This window comes from Erinaceus europaeus, chromosome 3 (genome assembly GCF_950295315.1).
Source record: "Erinaceus europaeus chromosome 3, mEriEur2.1, whole genome shotgun sequence".
NCBI classification, from domain to species: domain Eukaryota; kingdom Metazoa; phylum Chordata; class Mammalia; order Eulipotyphla; family Erinaceidae; genus Erinaceus; species Erinaceus europaeus.
In genome coordinates, this window is record NC_080164.1 from 26,624,000 (window position 1) to 26,642,760 (window position 18,761).

The 18,761-nt window shown below is 44.8% G+C and overlaps 1 long non-coding RNA gene across 1 annotated transcript in view; it reads left to right on the top strand.

Moving 5' to 3' along the window:
• LOC132537461 (uncharacterized) overlaps nt 1–18,761 on the top strand; it is a 317,125-nt gene that overhangs the window by 213,797 nt on the left and 84,567 nt on the right. The window lies entirely within an intron of this gene.

Consider the following 18,761-nt stretch of genomic DNA (forward strand, 5'->3'; position numbering starts at 1 on the left):
AATAAAGAAATAAATAAAAAAATATAAAATATATTTTAACAAATTTTATTGCCACCAGGGTTGTCACTGGGGCTTACTTAGTGCTGGCATAGAAATCCACTGCTTCTGTTGGCTGTTTTTTTCCTTTTTTTTTCTTCTCTTCTTACTAGGACAGATAGAAATAGAGAGGGGAGGGGAAGGTAGAAAGGAAGAGAGAGGCACTGCAGAGAGAGGCACCTGCAGACCTGCTTCACCACTTGTGAAACTTCCTTCTTGTAGATGGGGAGCAGGGGCTTGAACCTGGGTCCTTGCACATGGTAATGTATGCACTCAACCAGGTGCACTACTGCCTGGCTCCCTATTTATTCCCTTCTTCAGGACTTTACCTTGCAGTGATCAGCTCTGGATTGTGCTGGTAAAAGGGATTAAACCTGGGACTTTGGAGCTTCAGGCATGAAAGTCTCTTTGCACAACCACTGTGCTGTCTCCGCCCACTCCTCACCTGCCCTTCTTAATCCATCAGAGTATTCCCCATATTTTTTTCCAGATATTTTCAACCTTTAACAAGAAAAATGAAAAGACGCCAGAGAAGCACATGACCATTTGGGTGAAGATAGCTTAGCCCATGTGCAAGCTGATGGCTGATGTCCATTTTTATCCATTTCTAAGTCCTGGTGGTTAGGTCTTAATAAAGGTGGAAGCCTTGCCATCACCATGTCACCTCTGTCACCTCCGTCATCACCAGACCATCATTACCTCCACTATAGATACCACCACTGCCACTCTCACCACCACCTCCACCATCACCTCCACCTTAAACACCACCATTATCACCTCCACCACCACCATTATTGCGCAGTTGTAACACATCTTGGAGTGTCACCCAGACCACCCTAGAAGCTGAGAGTCCGCCCCAGTCTCTTCTCTGTGTGGAGGGAGAGCTTTCTGTGTCTTTTGTGTGGCCACCACTAGGAGAAGCACAAGGCTGAGGAGTGAAGCCAGAGCAGGGCTGTGGGATTTCTGCCCTATGGGTCTCAGCTTTGTGGGCCTCTCTTGCTCTGACTCCATGGAGAATTTGGCCAGAACCCCCTCCTATGGCCCAGAGCGGCTCAGGCCTCAGCAGGTTTAGTCTGTCACTCCAAGAGCCCTCACTTCAAAGCTTGCAGTATTGGACCCTGCTGTGGGTCACCCCACTGACCCCAAGATACTGAGCTCAGGAGGGTGGTACTGTCATCAGAGGGGCTGAGTTACAAGACTAGGGAGTTGAAAGCCCCTGCTTACATTGTGAATGAATGAGAGGGAGCCCTGAGTGGCTGAGGAGGGGATTCCTCAGAGTGTCACAATGGTGGAAGAGAAAGCAGCTCTAAATTCACCTGTCCATCCCCGAATCTTAGGGCACAAAGCTGTGGGTTCCAGTCCTGCCATGACTGACAGGGTGACCCAAGTTGGAGACACACCAAATGGAGCTAGAATTCCAACAATTTCAAGGGAAACACAGAACTCCACCAGCTGCCAGCATCTTCCTCTGAAAACTCAGAGGCCTGGACCGGAAGAACTCTGGAAGCCTGAAGTCTCCAGACGATGTTTTGAGGGAGGAAGGGTGTTCCAAGTGTTTAAAAACACCACATGCCATAGCACCTTACTGTGATGCCAGCGTTCAAGCCTGGGCTGCCCAAGTGGCAAGGCAGGTGCTCTGCCCACTAAGATATCTCCCAGTCCTCCAAATTCAACAGAATTCAGCTCCACTGATTCTCATGGCTGCCGCTGGGGTGTAAAGAGAGATGGGCTCTCTCACAGCAGGGTGGAACACCACACCTTGTACAGGTATGAGGCGGTTGGCTGTTGAATGGGGATTCCCCCTCCCAAAGGCTTTGCTGAAGGGCAGAGTTGTTGCTGGGGTGTCTCTAGCTGGGGAGGCACCCTGAGTGTTAGCAGCAGGTAGATGATGGGATTGAGGACACACGGGGTCACCTGAATGGCAGAATCCCCACAGCAACTGAAACTGTCCCCCACCCCCACCCCCAAGCTGGGCGCTGGTGGCCAGCCTCTCCTTAGAAGCTGAGGCGGGGGCTCTGGGAAGGCTGGGGCTTCTGGGGTGGGGGGTAGGTGGTGGCATTGGTCTTACTTTCCCTTCCTCTATTCCATGAAGGGGACAAGGCCAGGGAGCTGCGCCATAACCTCCTTAGCCAGTCATCTGTGGATGGGCATTTAGGCTGCTTCACTCTTTTGCTGTTGTGAATATTGCAGCTATGACTGTAGGGAGCCTATGTCCTTTTGAATTAGTATTTCAGTGTCCTTTGGATAAGTGCGTAAGAGTGGTATTGCTGGGTCATAGAATTATCCCATTTTTATTTATTTAAGGACTCTCCATATAGTCTTGCAAAGGGGCAAGACTTTGTATTCCCACCAGCAGAGAGATTTCACATTTTTTAAAATGACGAAGATATGAGGTAGAACTGATGCCGAGGTGACGTTAAGGTGCAAAGACAGCTTGTGGGCGGAGAACCCGCAAGGGGCATAAAAAGGGAAAAAGACCAGACCAGTACAGCATCCTTCCCTCTCTTAAATCCCAGTCTTTGTTACACCCAGGGCAGCTTCCCATTGGTCTGCGGAGGTCACCTGCCTTTCCTCTTGGCATATAGCTTCCCAGGTCTGGTGACTTTCCCAAGACTCTCCCATAGTGTATAAGATGCTTCCTTTTGTGCTTTCCAAAAACTGGTGCTACCTTTAATAGCTTCCCCACTGGCATGGGGGAAGATACCCATCCTGGATATTTGAGATTCCAGGCTTCCCTCCCCGTGTTGTCCCTAACAATAAAACAGGTCTCCAGCGTTTCTAAGAGTTGTCCCCCAGATAACATTCTCATGTTATATGCACAGGGTCCAGAGGTGCTGGCATTGGAAGGCTCAGGGGCCAAGGGTTAACCTCTGCAGACAGACAGACACAGAGACACATAGTCACACAGATAGATGCTCAGTTTCTGATCCAGGCCTGGAGCCCATGGCTTCCTCCTGAGCGGCTTGTTTGAGGAGGATGGTTATGTTATTGGTGCCTGTGCTGGCCATATGCTATTTTGGCTGATTCCTTTCTCATTCTTGTAATAAACCCTGATTTATGTTCAAAACTCCCTTCCCCTCCACAGAGACATCTGTCTCTGGGACCCATGACCTCAGTCAACCTCACCCCAAGTCCAGGACTGCTTCCTTTTAGGCTTTGTCCCATCAGCACATTCCTGCCTTGTGATCATAGCGATGCACTCCAGTGACCTCAGTCCCCAAGAGCTGTGGGGTGACATTCTCCAGGCGTTTGACAAGACACCTTTTTCCTGCTGGATGTGCGCAAGAAAGGAAGAGCTCTGAGAGTGTTCAACACTTGTCTTCCAACCATAGGGAAGATGTCAAGGGGGAAGAGGCACAGAAGCAGGCTGGCTGGTGACCCTGCTGCACGGCTACATCAAGCCTCTTCTGACAGACACACTGGTGACCCCTACAGTCTGTGTTTGTGCAGACAATGCATTCCTCCCACTCTTGCAGTGAATGTGGGTCAGTGTTTTTTGATGCTGGCACTCAATGCTCTTCAGTGGCCCTAGCTTGGAGGTGGAGGCTGAAGGTTGTTTTGATTGGGAATCAAAGCCCAGCATGAAAGTGTCAATAAAAGCCACAGTGTACTTGCACCCATGTGGTGGTTCACAGACACCGACCTCTCCTCCTAAGTCCTCTGAAACGCAAGAAGAAAAGAAAATGACACTCCTTGCAGAGCAGACCCACGGCTCTCAGGCAGCACCAGCAAGCCAGGATGGTGGAGGCTTTGCTGGAAGGAAGGGAGCTAATGGAGTGACTGGACAGGGGCTGGGAGCACCAGCCTTGAAGACAAGGAGCACAGTTGGGTGATGGGACTGGATCCTGAGAGAGGCCACAAGGATGAAATATCTGAGGGGGCTGAGTGTCTGTGGTCACAATTGCTGAATAGAGCCAGAACCAGTTGTGCCTGTAGGTTATGGGGGGGGGGGCAGAGATTCCAGGTGCAAATACAGGTGAGAGGAGGCCAGGTGGTAGCACATCTGGCTTATGTGCACATGTTAAGATGCCCAAGGACTTGGGTTCAAACCCTGCTCCACACATGCAGGGAGGAAGCTTCACAAGAAGTGGAACAGTGCTACAGGTATCTTTCTGTCTCTTTTTCTCTCCCTTTCTATCTTTCTCTCCACTCTCAATTTTTCCTCTGTCTCTATCCTACAAATGAACAATAAAATATTAAAGTTATTTTAAAAAGAAAAGAAAGCAGGGCTGGATGGTAGCACACCTGGTTGGGTGTACATGCTGCAATGTGCAAAGACCCAAATTCAAGCCCCCAGCCCCCACCTGCAGGAGGAAAGCTTTGCGAGTGGTGAAGCAGTGTTGCAGGTATCTTTCTCCCTCTCTATCATCCCCTTCCCTCTTGATTTCTGGCTGTTTCTATCCAGTCAATAAATAAAGATTTAAAATCGAAAAAAAAAGGAAGGAAGAAAATAGAATGTGGGAAGGTGCCCTCTGCCTGAGGGAGCTGCCTATTCAGGTTGAAAAGTTTCCTAGAGTGCATGGAGTCAGCCCCCCACCACTCAGAGAACTAAGAAAAGAGATGGGGAGAGAGCCCTGCCATGGCTGGAAACACAGCCCCCCCCCCCCCACACTGTTGTCCCCTGCAGAGCAGAGCAGGGCTATAAGAACAGGTATAGCTGGGTGGGGAAGCCAAAGCCTGTAGAAGGGTGAGGACAGCAGATAGAGAGTGCCCCCTCAGAGCAAGAAAAACTCCATTAAAAGCTGCCTTGAGGGAATAAGAAGTGGTGCACCCAGTTGAGCATACATGTTATGATGCACAAAGCCCTGGGTTTGAGTCCCCACTTGCCACCTGCAGGGGGAAAACTTCATGAGCAGTGAAACTGGTCTGCAGATGTCTTTCTGTCTCTCTCTTTCTCACCTCATAATTTCTTTCCATCCTAGTAAATAAAATAGAAAGGAAGAAAGGAAGGACAGATGGAAGGAAGGGGGAAAAATGGCCACCAGGAGCAGAGGATTACTAAGTGTAGGCACTGAGCCTCAGTGATAACTCTGGTGGCAATAAAAATAAATAAGGAAAGAAAGAAAGGAAGAAAGAAAGAAAGAAAGAAAGAAAGAAAGAAAGAAAGAAAAAGAAATAAGACCTGGGTGTATGATCCACTCTTAAGGGGGCAAGAAAGTGCTATAGTAAACAATCACCAAAGGGTTTTTGAAGACCAGTTGCTAATCAAATCAATCAATCAATCAACAGAAGAGTTAATGGAGTGACCTCAACTCAGGGCTAGAATAGTGCTCTCAGGATGATGATAGGATTAGGTAGGCAGAATAAGGAATTTCCTTTTTTTATATTCTATATTGTCTATCACTCACTCCATTCATTCATTCGTCACCAGGGTAATCATAGGGACTCAGTGCCTACACAGTCTTCACCTCTCCCTGGTGGCCTTTTATTTGTTCCCTTTATCTCTCTCTCTCTCTCTCTGTCTCTCTAATAGAAACACAGATAAACGGGGAGGAGGAGGGAGGGAAAAGGGGAGAGAGAGAGAGAGACACCTGTAGTATTGCTCTACCACTTGTGAAGCTTCCTCCCTGCAGGTGAGAGTGGGGGCTTGAACCTGGGTCCTTGCACATGGGTCCTTGCACCACCACCTGGCTTCTGAATCTTTTTTTAAAAAAGCTTTTTTTTTCTTTTCATTTTTACCAATGATCTAATAGTGTCCTATAAAATGAAAATATTTCAGGGGCACAATCTCAAACCCACACACAGCAAGCATATGTGAGTTATCACACCCTTCAGAGCATAGGTTGAGTGAAAAAAGCTCAAAAAGAATTAAGCTTTTGGGAGCTGGGCAGTAGCACAATGGGTTAAGTGCACATGGCACAAAGTACAGTGACCCACATAAGGATCCTGGCTCAAGCCCCCAGCTCCCCACCTACAGGGGAGTCCGCTTCATAAGAGGTGAAGCAGGTCTGCAGGTGTTTTTCTCTCCTCCTCTCTGTCTTCCCCTCCTCTCTCGATTTCTCTCTGTCCTATCCAACAACAACAATAACAACAAATACAACCAAATATAACAACAATAACAACCAAAACAAGGGCAACAAAATGGGAAAAATAGCCTCCAGGAGCAGTGAATTTGTAGTGCTGGCACTGAGCTCCAGTGATAACCCTGGAGGCAAAAAAAAAAAAAATTAAGCTTTTGCTAATCAAAAAGAATTCAACTTTTGGTAGTTACTATTAAAAGTTAATTAGATTCGACTTCCAGAGGCGAAGCTACGAGCAGCAGATCACTTTCTCTCCTCTCCTCTCCTCTCCTCTCCTCTCCTCTCCTCTCCTCTCCTCTCCTCTCCTCTCCTCTCCTCTGGATCAACTAGGAATACCAAAGGAGACCACCTGGACCAAAACAAGACAGGACTAGAATGACCACAGGAAACCAGTAAATCACCGGTGAGTACAAACACACATGGCTGGTGACAGAGAGGAGAGAGGGGCCTAAGGAGAGATTAAGTGACTGCTAACAGTTCAACAGTTTATCAGTTGAGACACCACCTCCAGTCTGCTCCACCAACAAGGGGACAGCTGAAGGGAGGAAAGGACTCCCCAGAGACTCACCAAGTGCAACTCTGAGTCTCCATTGCTACTACCCTCTGAATCTGGAGCAGCAACAGGGAGGGACACCAGGGGACAGAGATCTAACCGGGAAACTCAGGAGAAGACCTATACCTCGGTGGCATAGCTGAGGGGCTGTGAAAGTCTCTTTGCATAACCACTGGATTATCTCTGCCACACCCTGCTTTATCTCTTGGTCAGGAGTCAGTGATTAAGCTAAGAAGCCTATTGGTAGTTTAAAAGCCCTCAGGCTCCCATAGCCTACAGGGAAGAAAAAAAAAAGATGCTTTTACACAACTGAGCTCCAACTCAGGGATTGAAAAAACTGTTAACTTCCACCACGGTAAACCCTTTAATTAAAGTACTTAGACACAAGTCAATCCAGGCAATAGTGATCAGTAATTTGAAAAGTACTGATAAAGGGAACTCATAACATAATATATAAAATGGTTAAAACAACAAGAAAAAATATTGGAGACTCAAACCAGGACAAGAGTCCAGCTAAAAGTCCTCCAGAGGGTGAAGCACAAAACAATGAGTTCAACATCCAAACATTAGCTAAGGAAATAATAACAGGAGTGAGTAAAGAATTTGAAAAAATTGTAATCAGAAATGCAGGAACAACAAATGAGAATATGGAAGAAAATTCTAATTATCTCATGGTTATTAGAGAGCTGAAAGCTGAAATTGCTGAGCTAAGAAGGCAACTAGCTGAACAAGCTAAAACAGTATCAGAGCAGGGCAACAAAATAGATGAACTGTGGGGGTCGGGCGGTGGTGCAGTGGGTTCAGCGCACGTGGTGCAAAGCGCAGGGACCGGCGTAAGGATCCCAGTTCGAGCCCCCGGCTCCCCAACTGCAGGGGAGTCGCTTCACGGGCGGTGAAGCAGGTCTGCAGGTGTCTATCTTTCTCTCCCCTCTCTCTGTCTTCCCCTCCTCTCTCCATTTCTCTCTGTCCTATCCAACAACAAAGCAACGTCAACAATGGCAATAATAACCGCAATGAGGCTGCAACAACTAGGGCAACAAAAAGGGAGGAAAATGGCCTCCAGGAGCGGTGGATTCATGGTGCAGGCACCGAGCCCAGCAATAACCCTGAAGGAGAAAAAAAAAAATAGATGAACTCCAGAAAGCAGTAGAGGGCAGAGAGAATAGAATCTATGAGGCTGAAAACAGAATTAGCAAGATTGAGGATGAATTAGAGACAACTAAAAAAGAAGTAAGAGATCTCAAAAAGAGATTAAGAGATGCTGAAAACAACAACAGAGTCCTCTGGGATGACTTCAAAAGAAACAATATACGCATTATTGGCTTACCAGAGGAAGAAAGAGAAGGAGAGGAAGAAAGCATTCTCCAGGCCATAATAGCAGAAAATTTCTCTAGTCTAGAAAACATCAAAGACATAAAGATTCAAAAGCCCAGAGGGTCCCAAACAGAATTAACCCAGACCTAAAGACACCAAGACATATCATACTTAGAATGGAAAGGAATAAGGATAAAGAAAGGATCCTCAAGGCTGCAAGAGAAAAACAGAGAGTCACCTACAAAGGAAAACCCATAAGATTAGCAGCAGACTTCTCCATACAAACACTACAGGCCAGAAGAGAATGGCAAGATATCTATCGAGTGCTCAATGAGGAAGGCTTTCAGCCAAGAATACTATATCCTGCTAGACTATCATTCACACTAGATGGAAGCATCAAAACCTTCTCAGACAAGCAACAGTTGAAGGAAGCAACCATCACCAAGCCTGCCCTGAAAAAAGTTCTGAAAGGTCTCCTATAAACAACCAGACCACCACAAATAGGACATATATCAAAACACTCTAAAACTCTACAAGAATGGCGTTAAAATATCTTCAATCTTTGATATCAATAAATGTCAATGGCCTGAATTCACCTATTAAAAGACACAGAGTAGGAAGATGGATCAGAAAACACAACCCAACAATATGTTGTCTAAAGGAAACTCACCTAACTCAACAAGACAAACACAGACTTAAAGTGAAAGGATGGAAAACTATCATACAAGCCAATGGCCCACAAAAAAGGGCAGGAACAGCTATTCTCATATCTGACATGATAGACTTTAAAATAGATAAGATTAAAAAAGATAGGAATGGACACTACTTAATGCTCAGAGGATCAGTCAATCAATTGGACTTAACAATTATTAATATCTATGCACCCAATGAGAAGCCATCTAAATACATCAAACTTCTACTGAAAGAGCTACAGCAATATATTAACAGTAACACAATCATAATAGGGGATTTCAACACCCCACTCTCTCAACTTGAAAGATCATCCAGGAAGAAAATCAGTAAAGACATAAGGGAGCTAAATGAAGAGCTAGATAAACTAGAACTATTGGGCATTTTCAGAGTCATTCATCCCAAGAAACTGGAATACACATTTTACTCAAATCCACATGGGTCATTCTCAAGGACAGACCATATGTTAGGCCACAAAGACAGCATCAGCAAATTCAAGAGCACTGAAATCATCCCAAGCATCTTCTCAGACCACAGTGGAATTAAACTAACACTTAACAATCAACAAAAGATTAGTAACAGTGCCAAAATGTGGAAGCTCAACAGTACACTTCTTAACAACTTCTGGGTCAAGGAGGAAATCAAGGAAGAAATCAAAATGTTTCGAGAGTTCAATGAAAATGAAGACACAAGCTATCAAAATATTTGGGACACAGCTAAAGCAGTCCTAAGAGGGAAGTTCATAGCTATACAAGCACACATTAGGAAACAAGAAAAGGCACAAATAAACAGCCTGATTGCACATCTTAAAGACCTAGAAGAAGAACAACAACAAAGGAACCCTAAAGCAACCAGAGGGACAGAAATCACTAAAGTTAGGGCAGAAATAAATAACATTGAGAATAGGAAAACCATACAAAAGATCAATGAAAGTAAATGTTGGTTCTTCGAAAGAGTGAACAAAATCAACAAACCTTTAGCCAGACTCACAAAAGAAAAAAGGGAGCAGACCCAAATAAATCGGATAGTAAATGAAAGAGGAGATATCACAACAGACACCGCAGAAATTCAACATATCATGCGAGGCTTCTATGAACAACCATATGCCACCAAGCTAGAGAACCTGGAAGAAGTGGACGATTTCCTAGATACCTACCAACTTCCAAAACTAAGTAAAGAGGAAGTGGACAACATGAACAGGCCCATCACAGCTAATGAAATTGAAACAGTTATCAACAATCTCCCCAAAAATAAAAGTCCTGGACCAGATGGTTTTACAAATGAATTCTAAAAAACCTTCAAAGAAGAACTAATACCTCTACTTTTAAAAGTCTTCCAGAAGATTGAAGACACTGGAATACTCCCTGCCAGCTTCTATGAAGCTAACATCACCCTAATACCAAAATCAGACAGGGACACAACCAAAAAAGAAAACTACAGACCAATATCTCTGATGAACATAGATGCGAAAATATTGAACAAAATTCTAGCCAACCAGACACAGCAGTATATCAAAAAGACTGTTCGTCATGACCAAGTGGGGTTTATCCCAGGCATGCAAGGTTGGTTTAATATACGTAAATCAATCAATGTGATCCACCACATCAACAAAAGCAAGACCAAAAACCACATGGTCATATCAATAGATGCAGAGAAAGCCTTTGACAAAATACAACATCCCTTTATGATCAAAACACTACAAAAAATGGGAATAGATGGAAAATTCCTGAAGATAGTGGAGTCTATATATAGCAAACCTACAGCCAATATCATACTCAATGGTGAAAAACTGGAAGCATTTCCACTCAGATCAGGTACTAGACAGGGCTGCCCACTATCACCATTACTATTCAACATAGTGTTGGAAGTTCTTGCCATAGCAATCAGGCAGGAGCAAGGAATTTAAGGCATACAGATTGGAAGAGAAGAAGTCAAACTCTCCTTATTTGCAGATGACATGATAGTATACATGGAAAAACCTAAGGAATCCAGCAAGAAGCTTTTGGAAATCATCAGGCAATACAGTCAGGTGTCAGGCTATACAATTAACATTCAAAAGTCAGTGGCATTCCTCTATGCAAACACTAAGTTAGAAGAAATTGAAATCCAGAAATCAGTTCCTTTTTCTATAGCAACAAAAACAATAAAATATCTAGGAGTAAACGTAACCAAAGAAGTGAAAGACTTGTATACTGAAAATTATGAGTCACTACTCAAAGAAATTGAAAAAGACACAAAGAAGTGGAAAGATATTCCATGTTCATGGGTTGGAAGAATTAACATCATCAAAATGAATATACTACCCAGAGCCATCTACAAATTTAATGCTATCCCCATCAAGATCCCAAGCACATTTTTTAGGAGAATAGAAAAAATGCTACAAATGTTTATCTGGAACCAGAAAAGACCTAGAATTGCCAAAACAATCTTGAGAAAAAAGAACAGAACGAATCATCACACTGCCAGATCTCAAACTGTATTATGGGGCCATTGTCATCAAAACTGCTTGGTACTGGAACATGAATAGACACACTGACCAGTGGAATAGAATTGAGAGCCTGAAATGAGTCCCCACACCTATGGACATCTAATCTTTGACAAAGGGGCCCAGACTATTACATGGGGAAAGCAGAGTCTCTTCAACAAATGGTGTTGGAAACAATGGGTTGAAACATGCAGAAGAATGAAACTGAATCACTGTATTTCACCAAATACAAAAGTAAATTCCAAGTGGATCAAGGACTTGGATGTTAGACCACAAACTATCAGATACTTAGAGGAAAATATTGGCAGAACTTTTTTCCGCATAAATTTTAAAGACATTTTCAATGAAACGAATCCAATTACAAGGAAGACTAAGGCAAGTATAAACCTATGGGACTACATCAAATTAAAAAGCTTCTTCACAGCAAAAGAAACCACTACCCAAACCAAGAGACCCCTCACAGAATGGGAGAAGATGTTTACATGCCATACATCAGATAAGAGTTTAATAACCAACATATATAAAGAGCTTGCCAGACTCAACAACAAGACAACAAATAACCCCATCCAAAAATGGGGGGAGGACTTGGACAGAATATTCACCACAGAAGAGATCCAAAAGGCCGAGAAACACATGAAAAAATGCTCCAAGTCTCTGATTGTCAGAGAAATGCAAATCAAGACAACAATGAGATATCACTTCACTTCTGTGAGAATGTCATACATCAGAAAAGGTAACAGCATCAAATGCTGGAGAGGGTGTGGGGTCAAGGGAACCCTCCTGCACTGCTGGTGGGAATGTAAATTGGTCCAGCCTCTGTGGAGAACAGTCTGGAGAACTCTCAGAAGGCTAGAAATGGACCTACCCTATGACCCTGCAATTCCCCTCCTGGGGATATATCCTAAGGAACCCAACACATCCATCCAAAAAGATCTGTGTACACATATGTTCTTGGCAGCACAATTTGTAATAGCCAAAACCTGGAAGCAACCCAGGTGTCCAACAACAGATGAGTGGCTGAGCAAGTTGTGGTATATATACACAATGGAATACTACTCAGCTGTAAAAAATGATGACTTCACCATTTTCAGCTGATCTTGGATGGACCTTGAAAAAATCATGTTGAGTGAAATAAGTCAGAAACAGAAGGATGAATATGGGATGATCTCACTCTCAGGACGAAGCTGAAAAACAAGATTAGAAAAGAAAACACAAGTCGAACCTGAAATGCAATTGGCGTATTGCACCAAAGTAAAAGACTCTGGGGTGGGTGGGTGGGAAGAATACAGGTCCATGAAAGATGATGAATGACACAGTGAGGGTTGTATTGTTAAATGGGAATCTGGGGAATGTTATGCATGTAAAAAAATAAAGTTAATTAAAAATCCATTTATTTATTTGTTTTGGACAGAGAGAAATTGAGAGGGGAGAGGGAGATAGAGTGAAAGATAGACACCTACCTGTAGACCTGCTTCACCACTTTTGAAGCTTCCCCTCTGCAGCTGGAGAGTGGGGGTTGAACCACGGTCCTTATGAATAGTAATGTGTGCTCACGCTACTACTACAGTACGTCACCACCTGGCCCTGACTAGGACTGTTCTAAGGTAGTCTTTCTGGCTCCTTTGCTTTCTCTTTCTTCTTTCTCTTTTTTCTCTCTTTCTTTTCTGTTGTGGGTGGTTAATGGTTTACAATGCAGTTGTTGACACATGTGTCCAATTTCTCTTCTCCCCATGAAAGTTCTCTTCAGAAAACTCTCACCCATGGCTTAGGTCCTTTTCCATAAGTTAAGATTTTGATAGTTAAAATGTCATTTTCATTTGTGTAGAGTTAGAACAATGGATGAACCAAAAGAAGAGGAGGTTATTACAGACTGGGACTGGTGAAATAGCTCACTTGGATAGTGTGTTTGAGCCCAGCCTCCACTGCACTGAAGGAAGCTTGTGTTCTGTGGTCTCTTTCACTCCCTCTTTGCTTCTCTTAAAAGCAAAGCAAACAAAAAACAATGAAAACACTAGAACTAGCGCAAGGACTGGTGTAAGGATTATGGTTCGAGCCCCCAGTTCCCCACCTGCAGGGGAGTCACTTCACAGGCAGTGAAGCAGGTCTGCAGGTGTCTTATCTTTCTCTCTCCGTCTCTGTCTTCCCTTCCTCTCTCCATTTCTCTCTGTCCTATCCAACAACAACGACGACAACAACAATAACTACAACAACAAGGGCAACAAAAGGGAATAAATAAATAAGTACATATTTTTTAAAAATTAAAAAACAAAACAAAACAAAAAAACACTAGAACTAGCTGCTGTCAGGTTGGTACAAACTCTTGCAACCTTCTGTTCCTGCAGATTTATCCTCTCAGCAGACACTGAGTCAACTCCTTTCCAAGAGGTGAATGACTCCCCACACAGCTTTGTGAATTGTCTATTCACATAAGCGAGCCTTGTAAGCAATTTCCCGTGGATCAAAAGTTAAAATGCTTCTTCCGCTGGCTCTTGGAGATGGCCTGGCTGTCTTTCTTTGGGGGTGTTCTCTTTAACTAGTGCTCCAGTTCCGTGCAGGAAGCTCCCCCTCCCTAGTTCTAAAAGAGCTTATTCCAAGAAGCCCATTTGTTAAAGATTATGAACAGAAGGATCGAAAGAAGAGAAATCTCTCTTTCCATTTAAGAACCGCATAAAAATGCACTGAATGTATGTTTGACATTTTCATCTGTTTCCCAGATTTTCGGAGGCCTGGGCTCCCTTTTCATTGTCTTGCTCTCTGCCATGTGAAGCCTGAGCAGCCCCAGTGGGTGGAGGCATAGGACCTGAGTGCCCCTTCTGATCCTGGCCCAGGGTCTGGATTACCTCATGGTGGTCAGCTGGCTCCTGGGGAAGAATCACATGGAGGGGAGATTTGCTCTGGAGGCAAACATGCTTTCTTCTTCCAACCAGATTAAACCTGAATGCTCAGGAGAAGTGAGGAGAGAGAAGAGGAGGCAGAGAAAGAGAGACAAGAAAACTTTGCTTTACCATCCATTAGAGCTCCCCCTATGCATCCATGGTGCTTCCATGTGGTGACTGGGTTTGACCCCATCCCCCCAATAAAGTGTGCTATATATATATAATTTATTTATAAAATGGAAATACTGATAAGACTATAGGATAACAGAGGGTACATTTCTACACAGTGCCTACCCCCAGGGCTCCCTATCTAATCCCCTCCCTTGATAGCTTCCCTATCCTTTATCCCTCTGGGAGTATGGACCCAGGGTCATTATGGGGTGCAGAAGGTGGAAGGTCTGGCTTCTGTAATTGCTTCCCTGCTGAACATGAGCGTTGGCAGATTGATCCATACTCCCAGCCTGTTTCTCTCTTTCCCTAGTCGGGCAGAGGATCTGGAGATGCGGGTTCCAGAACACATGATGGGGCCCATTCTATGCCCTGAACTCTCTCCTGTCTCCCAGAAACACAAGACACTTGCTGACATGATCTGTGACTCTCACAAGGAAAAGTCACCTTCACTCTCCTCTAGTTTTTTTTTTTTCTCACTAGTGTTTTTTTTTTTTTTTTAACTGAATAAAAGTTTAATTTCATCTCATTTTTTTTGACCAGAGTACATTTCAGCTTTGGCTATTGGTAGGGCACCTGTTGCTTCCAGTGCTGTGCTATCTCCAGGGCCACTTAGCGTTTTTTATTTTAATATACCTCTGCGGTGGCCTGCTGAGAGCTCTCTCAGTAGTCTTTCCATACCAAGCATGAAACCCTGACACCACATGGGAGCACCATGCTGGAGCAGTGTTATTTATAAAAACGTTATATCTGAAATAAAAAGAATGAAAAGTCAACCTAGCAACAGCAGAACCCAGTGTGTATGAGATGAGACACCAGAACACTGAAACCAAGGCAGCTCCTCCTCTGGCCTGTGCTTCAAACCTTTCTCTGGATGGGGCTCCTGTCTTAGAGTGCTGCCTGGCCAGCCTGCAGTGCAGATGGGTGGCTCCCAGTTGCCACTCCTCCCCCTCCCTCACTCCACCTCCAGCCCAGGACTCCCTGTCCTGCCTGAGCTGGGCAAACCTTCCAGAACCTTCTGTCCTGGGATGTACTTGGAACTGCCTCTGACCACAGCTATGCTTGTTGGGAAAACACACCAGGAATTGAAGACCCCCATCTCACTCCACCCCCGCTCCTGCCTATGCATGGTGGTGGTGTACAGGAGAGAGGTCTCCGACATTCCTGGTCCCCCACATATGAAAACACACAAAGGGAACTTACACACAACAGGAGCCAGTGCTTCTGTGAGCAAAGGAGCAATACTGGGAGAGGTCTGTGGGTTTTGGAAGACAGGGGCCCCGGGGGCAGGAGGGGAAGCAGCGTGGGAGGAGATGGAGCCTTGACTCTGCCTGCTGCAGGTCTGAGCCAGCAGTGTTCCTTCCTTCTTTATCTCAGTCTGATTCCTCCAGAGTCTGAGACTGGGGCGGGGGGGGGGTGCTGTTGTAAGTGTGGGTTCCGAGAACAAGCCTTTCCTAACTTCTCAAAACACACTCCTGAGATTCATCCTTTGTGTGCACAGCAGTCTGAGAATGAGAGGAGATGCCCCCAGTTACTCATACACATCTTATTTACTGATAGAACATAGCTTGGCTTGCATTGTTATAGGAGTTTAGGGCTCTGATTTCATACCTATACATATGTACACACATATGTGTGTATGTGCATGCACTACTTACCATGCCCACCACAATGTCCTGGTGCCATCACACCAGACACCCCTCTACCTGTCTCCCCTGCTGCTCCCCTACCCCATATGATAACCACCACAGTTTTAATAGAGCCCAAGAGTCATATTGAGTATTATTTTTTCCTGCAAATCTGTTTTGGAGTGAGTGAAAATATTGGATAGTTGTTTTTCACTTCTTGACTTATTTCACTTAGCATCATCACCTCTGGTTCCATCCACTTTGTCCCCAAAGGCATGATGGCATTTTTAATGGCAGAATCCTATTCCACCAAGCATCACATCCCCCTCCACACCACACACACAATGAATCTATAGCTTCTGGGGGCCAGTTTTCTTCTTTGAGAGAGAGAGAGAATGAGAGAGAGTCCTACATCACTGCTTGACTGTTTGTGAAACTTCTCCCCTGTAGGTGGAGACCAGGGGCTTGAACCCAGGTCTTTGCACATGGCAAGGTGTGCACTCTACTTAGTACACCACCACCTAGTCTCTTTACTTTCTTCTTAAAACATTTTCTGTATTAACACTTGTTTCTTTTGTTTTGGACATGAGAAAATGAAAAAAATCATGAAAAACTTTTGCTTCTCTGAGAAGAGCCGGGGTTATCTGACCCTCCAGGCATTTCTTCAGCAGAAAACTACACATTACCTTACATTGATAGTATACATAGAAATTGGCAAATATCTGTGAGTGATATAAATTCATATGTCAGGAGATTGTAAGGATGTGGTAGAGCCTGGCAGGGCTTGACCTGAAGGTTGTGTATATCCTTTTAGTCTCTCTCTCTACTGAGAGGTTGAGCGAAGGGGACACGGGAACCCCAAAGGGTTGCCTTGTCTTATCAGACTCCCTGTCTCACAAAGCACCCTGCATTTTTCTGCCTCCAGGCGCCTGACATTCCTTAAAACATTAAGCCAGCTCCCCCTGCTCCACCCTGCATTACTTGATACCATGGCCCACCCTTTTATTATGTATATATAAATCTTCTGCTTTGTCTTACAAATGACTAAAGGTCTCCTTCCTAATTCCCCTCAGGGTATGATTAATCCTACCAGTTAACCCCCTAGCAACAGTTGCTAAGGAAGTCCCTACCTTTTTCACCTTTCTCCGCCCCTTTCCTAACCATGTATGGTATTATCAAGCCACTTCTGTTTCCGACTTGTCTCTTCCCTTTTCTGGCCAGGGAAGTGCTCGGGCAGACAGAGAGGCTGACGTGGGCATTGTGGTTTGTGCCATGTGGCTTAACCAGGTGTGCTACCACCTGACTCAGGGGCGTTTGGATGAATAAAGATTTGAATTGCCTTGCCTGGTTCCTGAGTCATCCATCTCTCTTGTGTTGCTAGCCCGACATTCATATGAAGTGCATCTCTTCCTTTCCATTCTTTCTTCCCCCCCCTTTCTGAAAGAGACAGAAACAGAGAACACGAGGAAGAGAGATGCCTGCAATACTGTTTCACCACTCATGAAGTTTCTTCCCTGCAGGTAGAGCTGGGGACTTGAACCAGGATCCTCAAGCATTGAAATATGTGTGCTCAACCAGATGTGCCACTGCCTGGCCCCAAGATATATTTATTTCTATATTCATTCATTCAATAGAGACAGAGAGTAATCAAGAGGGAGAGGAGAGATAGAGAGGGAGAGAGATACCTGCTTTACTATTTCACCACTTATGAAGCTTCCCCCTACTGGTGGGGATTGGGGAATTGAACTTGGGTCCTTGTGTGCTGTAATGTGCTCTCAACCAGGTGATCCACCACTCAGTCTTCTCTCTTTCAATATGTATTTCACCCTTTACTGAAAAAAAATAAATAAATCTACCATTGGGAGTGGTGTAGTTATACAGGCTCAGATCCTCTGTGATAACCCTGGCACAGGAAAAAAAAAACACCACAGAGTCATTTATCTACTGTTTGTCTGAGAGAGGGAGGGAGAGAGAAAGAGAGAGAGAGAGGTAGAGAGAGAGAGAGGTAGAGAGAGAGAGAGAGAGAGAGAGAGAGAGAGACTGACCAGCGCATCACTCAGCTCTGGCACATGATGGTACCGGAAATTGAACCCTGGGGTCTCTGGGGGCCTTGGGTATGCAAGTCCTGTGCTCTGATGCTGAGCTCACTCCTGAGGCCTGCGCCAGCTTTTGGATTGATGGGAAGGTTCACATTTACTCTGCAAATCCACTGAGCATTAGCAGAGCAGGGCCTTTGTGAAGGTCAACATTCTTAGCAAGCTTCCTGCCGTTGGTCTGACTTGCAAAACTGCTCTGCTGGAGCGGGCCCCTGGAGTCCTTCCAGCCTCTCTCCCCTCATCTCCTGCAACCCTGTCTCTTTCTGACTGTCGGTCTGGCATGGGCTTTATTTTCTCCATTCTATGTCTTTCTGGGGGTCACAGTGAACTGAGGGTGCTGACAAACAGAGGGGACCCAGGCCTCCAGACTCAACGCCACAGGCCTGGGTAAACGTTCCTGTGTCTGAGTCAGGGTCTGGGGACAATCTCTGGACTTGTCCCCTCAACATGCTGGGGTCTGGCTGTGTGTATGTATTACAGATGGGTGTCAGGATTTTTTTTTTTCATCACCCTGTGGTGATAAAAAAAAAGAAATGCATAGTGATTGTCACATGAGTATGGAAAATGACTGGCACTATAAAAACATTTTTATGAGTGATTTAATAGTGATTTATCAGTTTTTAAAATTATGGTTGTAGGGGCAGGCGAGATAGCATAATGGTTACACAAAAAGACCTTCATGCCTGAGGCTCTGAGGCTCCAGGTTCAATCAACCCCTAGTGTGACTGTAAGCCAGAGCTAAGCAGTGCTTTGGTATATTAATTAATTAATTAATTGAGGGTCAGCTGTGGCGCACCTCGTTAAGCACACATAGTACAAAGTGCAAAGACCCGCTCAAGGATCTCAGTTCTAGCCAATGTTCCCCACCTGCAGGGAGTGGCGAAGCAGGTCTACA